We start from the raw sequence: 7,293 nt of genomic DNA, 5'->3' as shown, positions 1-7,293 counted from the left end.
AGCATGGTACATGTACATCTTAAATTTTTGTTTATGTAAATGAATTTTCTTTTCTTTTATTAAGTTGAACGTTTTTCTGATACTCTCACACTCACTCCATCTCATGATACCATAAGTGTAAATCTCTGGGGGGAGATCAATCTGTTTCTGTACAGATATTGATTGAAGTTAAAATAAGTTCTTGTTTGGCTTTGTTAAGCACAGCATTACCGTATTCAGTTCACAGGTAGAAGTCCTGGTATTCTTGCATTTGATATAAGCTTAATTTAGTAAACCTTCAACGGCTTTCTCTTTGTTCTTGCGAATTAAGTGTTTCCCTTAATTCAAACACGCCGGTCATGTCGCGTACGTAAGGTGTATTTCTTAGTTATTTCAGGAAATCTAAGTGCTTGCACTCTCTTACAATTCGAATCAGCTGAAGAATTTGACTTGCCTGCAACTTGAAATACGAAACTAAACTAGGGGTTCGGCGTGTTTGTTCGTTCGTTTGTGGGTGCGTGAATGAATGTGTGCGTGAGTGCATGTGTGCGTGTGTGTGTGTGTGTGTGTGTGTGTGTGTGTGTGTGTGTGTGTGTGTGCTGTGTGTGTGTGTGTGTGTGTGTGTGTGTGTGTGTGTGTGTGTGTGTGTGTGTAAAACAAAATAAAAGATATTCAGTTCCATAAAGAAATTTGGAGCTAGTTACTTGAAATTGTATACACTAATTACATTAAAAAAAAAGGCTGTGTGAATCACAATTTCCAAAGCAAGAACGTCATTTTGAATACAGATATGTGAAAGTGTTCAACACCAAAATGAGACCAGCATCTTAGAAAGAAGCCTACTACAGACAGACAGACACACAGACAGTTCGATCTTGAAACTCTCTCTCTCTCTTCTTTTCACACACAAACTTACCCACACACGCATGAACACAACTACACGAAAGTCCATTAATGTCGAATGACCTTCACGCCAGAATTTAAGATCGGACTATTTTTCTAACGCGCCCCCCTGGTCAACCTATTCCACTGCCTTCGTTATTCTAACACCCGCTGCGCTCTCGTGGGACCCCCTAGCAGTGATTATCTCTCTTTATTGTTTTGAGCAAAAGAGCGATACGGGCGACAACTCCGGGTCCCTCAGCAGACGACCTCTCGCTCTCAGGCGGATGAGGACGAATGTTCGGCGCAAGACGATGCGACGGAAATCACCACCCGAGGAATTGCCAGCTAAGACAAATGTTCCGACAGGAACACTCTAATAGCTTCCTGATGGGCGCCATTACTCTTTTACAGCGCGTTGTTTTGCACTTAACACAATTGTTTTCTCGTGCCTCGCTTTGATAGCGTAGCGCTGGTTCGGGTCCCTCGATTGCTGGAGTCTATTTCGCTTTCCTTAAATTGAAGCGCGAAATCTGACGGAGACAAATTAATGCACGCAACAAACTCCTCGGAAAACGATGGGATTAAAGATGAAAAAAAATCATCATTGGGGAGGAAACGGCTTCCAATAACTTGAGAAAGAAGAGGCTCTTATGGAATCGCTGTCACGTTATATTTGTTCCCACCAAAACGGTCAGATTATTCTTGACCCCGAAACAAACAGAAAATGGGAGAAAAAGAATAACCAATGAAAACAAAAAACAAAGAGAGAGAGAGAGAGAGAGAGAGAGAGAGAGAGAGAGAGAGAGAGAGAGAGAGAGAGAGAGAGAGGGGGGGGGGCAAAAGGTCATACAAATATGTTTCAAATCTGACATTGTCTGTGGATGCAAGATCTTGACACAATGAAAACTTCTGTGTTCATGGGCTCAAACTCCCAAGTGCACTCGTGTTTTTGTGTGTGCACGAGTGAGTTGTTACATGTAGGACCATTTTAACCCCGTCATTTAGACAGCCATACCCCGATTTATTTTCATAGTTAATACATGTAAAGCGCGAAGAGCATGGATTCCTGTGGTTCGCGCTAAATTAACCTGTCATCATCATCATCATCATCATCATCATCATCATCATCATCATCATCATCATCATCATCATCATCATCATCATCATCATCATCATCATCATCATCATCATTTCGGGGGATCTCTTAAGGTTCAATGATCTTGACACACTAAGACCTGTTACCTGGGACAAATGCATGCTTCCAAGACATGAATCAGTCATCTCAACAGACAGAGAAGCTGGGATTAAAACTTGGTGTTGCTGTCACCTCATTTGATTATGGATCAACTCACTTTGATCAGAGAAGCCCTTGCCCAGGAGGTGTAGACAATGAAACAGAACAGAAAATCTTCAATCAGACCAAAATCAAATTCACCAAAAAGCATTGAAATATATTCTAGAATAAGAAATGAAACGACTTTCAATATAAAAGTCGTTTGTTCATTACAATGCTTATTTTCCCCTCAGATGCCAGGAAAGTGGCTCTGGTTCTCACTTGCTGTTGTTGTCTATATTTAGAACGATTATTTCTTTTCGTTTCTCAAACAAAGCGAAACCAAGTCAAACCGCCATGTACCAATTCATCGACTCGTTTGCATGTTCACCAAATCCATAAACGTCAGGTTTTTCTCTTTGTTATCGTTGTCTGAAATGAGTTAATGTATTTAGTCCGCCATCATGTTAACCTTTGTTATGTACTTACCAGGATTACCTAAAATAAGCAATGTATGCTTGAGTTAGTAATCTTAAAAACCATGAATTGTTTTTGTCATGATAAAAATTGAATAAAGTTTTGTTTAAACCAAATCCATAAACGTAAGTATTATGTGTTCCCCACACGCAAAGACCAATACCATTTCAATTCGCAAGCCAAGATTATGTGGAGAAAAATGATTGAATACTGCGAAGTGAAGTAACACTGAATACTACAGAGTAAAATAAAAAAGAATAGTAGGGAGCGATCTGACAGACACAACATAACACTCCGCTCCAGCGACCAAGGACGGGCGACAGACTGAGGAACAATTTGATTGGTGGACAATTTCTTTCCGGCGTTCTAGCGGCAAGACAACACAGGAGTGGTGCCAGCGAGTAATAGACTGTTCCGTCTGGGTGGCATGCGAATGTTCTCCTTTTCCGTTTATCGTGTTACTCATTTTAAGTTTATTTTAACTTTTAATGGTGGTTTTTTTCTTCCGAGGAGGGGTGCTTTTCTGTCTTCGTGTTTCAGTCTGTAGTTTTTCTATCTCTCTGTATACCGGGCCACAACGCGTCCCAGCCTCTGTTCGTAGTTCCCGGAAAGTTCGGGTAATTTACTGTTTTTTTATGTGAAAATACCGGATCACAAATCGCCAAATTGTCAGTACTTTTGGTTTTGATTGCGTTTGAAAAGGTTCCGTTTCCACTGTTTCGTCGTTAAATTTTAGTTTGACCGGTTGCCTTAACAATGTACCAATGTTTATTTCGATGTATTCTTCTAGTTTTAGACTCAGTACTACCGTTTTACAAATCACCTTGTGCGATTACTTCCCACTTTCACCACCACCACTACCATCACACTCATCACCAACAAACATCATCAACGACAACGCTTGAACAAAATATGTAATGGCATTAAATATTTATTGTATTGCAGTTGATAAGGCAAAGATTATGAGTTTTCTAAAAGGGGAACGGTGTAAGTCGTCTTTCTTAGTACCTGTCGGTAGCAGTCACTTTTAGGCTGTTGTGATCTTCGTTTGTACAATGTATTTGCATTTGAATGTATTACGACATCGACATCATTATTTTATTTGTTGATGGTGAGTAGTAAATGTTAACAACTTGATGTCAGAAACATTCAGTCATAGTGATCAGCACGAGGGAGCACTTGAGATTGTAGTATAAAGTACAACTATGTACGTACACGTTAAGTGTCTGTGCAGGACATCCATGTCAGTAACAGCACACTTTTCCAAAAATTAATAAAGAAAGAGAGACAGCCTAAGAAAGAAAGAAAGAAAGAAAGAAAGTTAGGGCTAGGGTTAGAAAAAACCGAAAGACAGAAAGAAAGACAAAAATAAAGACAGAAACTTCGAAAATGTACACTGAGTTTGCCAACGTATTCTTTTCTTTTATGGTGTCCTTTGCTGAATTTCAAAGTCTATTACAATTTGCAAAATCTGTGCCGTGACATGCCACCCCGAAGCAGAACAAAAAAGTTCTCCGTTTCTTCAACTTGAGAACCGGAACAGCCAGCAGTCCGAACTTCTCCGATGCGGGAGAATGAGAATCAACGCCTTCAGACAAATCAATCGGGAAGGAATAGGGGCAACTGGGGTTGGGGGTCTTGTTTTTGGAATTGCCGCACAAAAAAGAAGTCTTGCTTTCAAGCGGAAAGGATCGGTAACAAAAGACACACAGCGGGAAGCGGTTCGTCTTCATCGCCTGCACAAGTTTCTCTCCATTACGGCCCGAGCAGGGAGCCAATGAAGTTAGCCATGTTGATCGTAGAATCCCCCACCCCCTCCCCCCTTTCTGGCTACTCGCTAGGTGGGAGAGATGAATGGGAAATAGGGTTCACGCCTCGCTTTAGCCTGATAGATGGGAGGGTAATTACAGAGGGGATCAAACTCGAATAGCACCGCGTCTGATTGCCGACACAGGCGCCACCGGGCGGCGGAGAATTTGTCAACTTTCCTGCGCAGACGACTCGATCGAAAATTGTTTCGTTAAATATTGATGGCCCTCTCGAGCTACAATTTCCGCTCAAGACATAACAGGCGCTTGGAGGAAGCTGGAGATTGGAGATGAAATGTGGACTTCCTATGGCGACGTGTTGGGCTGCGAGCGCCACCTGCTGGTCAGGCGTCAATTATCTGCCCTTACTAGACCGAGAGGGCGCAGCAGTGCTTGCTTTCAGCTTTGCTTTCAGGACCTGCAGGCTCTTTAGGGAAAAAGAAACGAAGATGGTTGCCATCTTCCATCAATCTGTTTTTCTTGTCTCCGGGCTTCCGCAATGGCGGATATTCCGTGGCGGGTTTCGGGACATTTACGGAGACGTCCGCTCCTAGCATTGACAGACGGGCCGGTCTCAGATTTCACAGAAGGCTTTCAGAGCTTCTTAGCCTTGAGAAGTAGTTTCCTCCGGGCCAGCAGACTGAGGGAGGAGGGCTCAAACACTCTGATTGCACAGCAGGAAGAATTTGTTTCAGGGGCTTGTGTTGGAGATTTCTGCCACAATACCTTGATTTGACTGACATCTACTGACGTTTCGGCGGATCGAAATGATGGTACTAGTCGTTTTGGGGCGGAGACAACAGAGGGATGAGGCGTCAAGTACTAATCTCTTTATCGATCTTTGTTAGAGAGACCGACGAGGACTTGTTTCTTCCTATTTATTTTGCCCTACTGAGTTCTGCTCTTTTCTACTGCATTGCAGTTTTTATGAAGCAGGTATTTTTTTGCTTTGCATCCTCCCCCCCCCCCCCCCCCCTTCACCGCCTCTCTCTCTCTCTCTCTCTCTCTCTCTCTCTCTCTCTCTCTCTCTCTCTCTCTCTCTCTCTCTCTCTCTCTCTCTCTCTGTTTCAATAGCATGGTAAACGTTATCTTTCCATTGCGTATGCAATTTCGCCTGGTTTTTTTTTGTTTTTGTAGGTAAGCTTTTTGTCTCTGTCATCACGTGTTTTTCAGAAGCATGCAACTCGTAACGGATCTCACTCTTGAAAAAACTGTTTAAAAAAGTAGTAAAAGACGAAATTAAATTGGAATATTAATGGTATTCGTGCTGATAATGTAATTGCATTTGGCAATGACGAAGCAAGTCCTCTGGTAATGCCTGAAAATACAATATTTAAGCTTCACCTTAAGTTAAATGAAACACAAGTGCTGCCTACGTTTAGCATACAGAGCAATGACGCCTACATTACCTAAAACAAAAAAATACGCAAGCAAGGGACCTAGCCACCAACCAGCCAACGAGCCAACGAACTAACAAACCTACCAATCAAACAACCAGCAACACGCACGAAGCATGCAAGCAAACAGACGGAGAAATAAAGTCAATCAATGATCTTATCTTTCCTTACCCATCAATGACTTTCTTTCTGCGAACATGGTAGAACCGTAAAACTAATTTATGGGACTGGTGTCATAGTTTACAAGGTGGGCGTTGAAACAAGAACATTAACCTTTAGAAATAACGTTTGTGTTCAGTTTTAATCCAATGTGTTCTAGTTAGAAAAGAACACACGGTATCTAGTTGAACCGATATTTGGCATAACCTTGACCAAAACGTTACTGTAAAAAAGTATGTTAAGAAAGTAAAATACTTTCTTAAAATCAAGGCTGAGTCCGTCTAAAGTCTGCATTCAGGAAACTGTCTCATTTTTGTTCTGTCAAATAATTTGAAAAGACAAAAACCATCTTCAAACGTCAAGATTTGCACAGTGCTAAAACACAAGAAACAAGCGAGTGATCCAAATATTCCCCTCGGACCACTTGAAACTACACAGCTACACGTCCGTGCCATATTCACACTCATCTAATTTCATTGGCAAATCAAATCGCCAATAAATGTGCAGGCACTGGAACAAATTCATTAGTTTATATAAAAGAATGAAACAGAGTGAGTGGTCGTATGGTAAATACGATGAGAAGGATTTAGGTCAGAACAGACACAAATATTTTCAAAACCCTAGCGCACATCTAGAAATTAACACATAAGTGTGCCTTGGAGACCTGTTTATTCAAGTTTGATGTGTCGTAATGTATTGCTAGTGCGGTCGGGTGAGTATCATTCCCCCCCCCCCTCCCCCACACACACTCACACTCCCGAAAAAGAAGGAAAATCAGGTCGCGTAAGGCGAAATTACTACATTTAGTCAAGCTGTCGAACTCACGGAATGAAACTGAACGCACTGTATTTTTTTTGTCACCAAGACAGTACATGCAGCTTCGTCAATCCCCGCGAGAAGGAAATCGCTCACCTCCCACGTGCAAAACGCAGTGTATGCACACGCCAGAATAGCGCGGTAGCGTATTGTGCTAAGCAGGAAAGCGCGCTTTTTACATTTAGTCAAGTTTTGACTAAATGTTTTAACATAGAGGGGGGAATCGAGACGAGGGTCGTGGGGTATGTGTGTGTGTGTGTGTGTGTCTGTCTGTCTGTCTGTGTGTGTGTGTAGAGCGATTCAGACTAAACTACTGGGCCGATCTTTATGAAATTTGACATGAGAGTTCCTGGGTATGATATCCCCGGAAGTTTTTTTCTTTTTTTCGATAAATACCTTTGATGACGTCATATCCGGCTTTTTGTAAAAGTTGAGGCGGCACTGTCACACCCTCATTTTTCAATTAAATTGATTGAAATTTTGGCAAAGCAATCTTCGA

General features: G+C 41.8%; 1 protein-coding gene across 1 annotated transcript in view; it reads left to right on the top strand.

The window, feature by feature from the left end:
* The window catches only part of LOC138982385 (uncharacterized), a 20,643-nt gene extending 20,175 nt beyond the window's left edge, over positions 1-468 (top strand). The window contains exon 7 of the mRNA XM_070355650.1: positions 1-468. This exon is cut by the window's left edge and continues 230 nt beyond it. The gene's annotated coding sequence lies outside the window, so the exon portion shown is untranslated.
* Positions 469-7,293: the final 6,825 nt, after the last annotated feature.

This window comes from Littorina saxatilis, linkage group LG12 (genome assembly GCF_037325665.1).
Source record: "Littorina saxatilis isolate snail1 linkage group LG12, US_GU_Lsax_2.0, whole genome shotgun sequence".
In the NCBI taxonomy this organism is placed as follows: domain Eukaryota; kingdom Metazoa; phylum Mollusca; class Gastropoda; order Littorinimorpha; family Littorinidae; genus Littorina; species Littorina saxatilis.
This window is presented reverse-complemented; position numbering and strand designations above follow the sequence as displayed.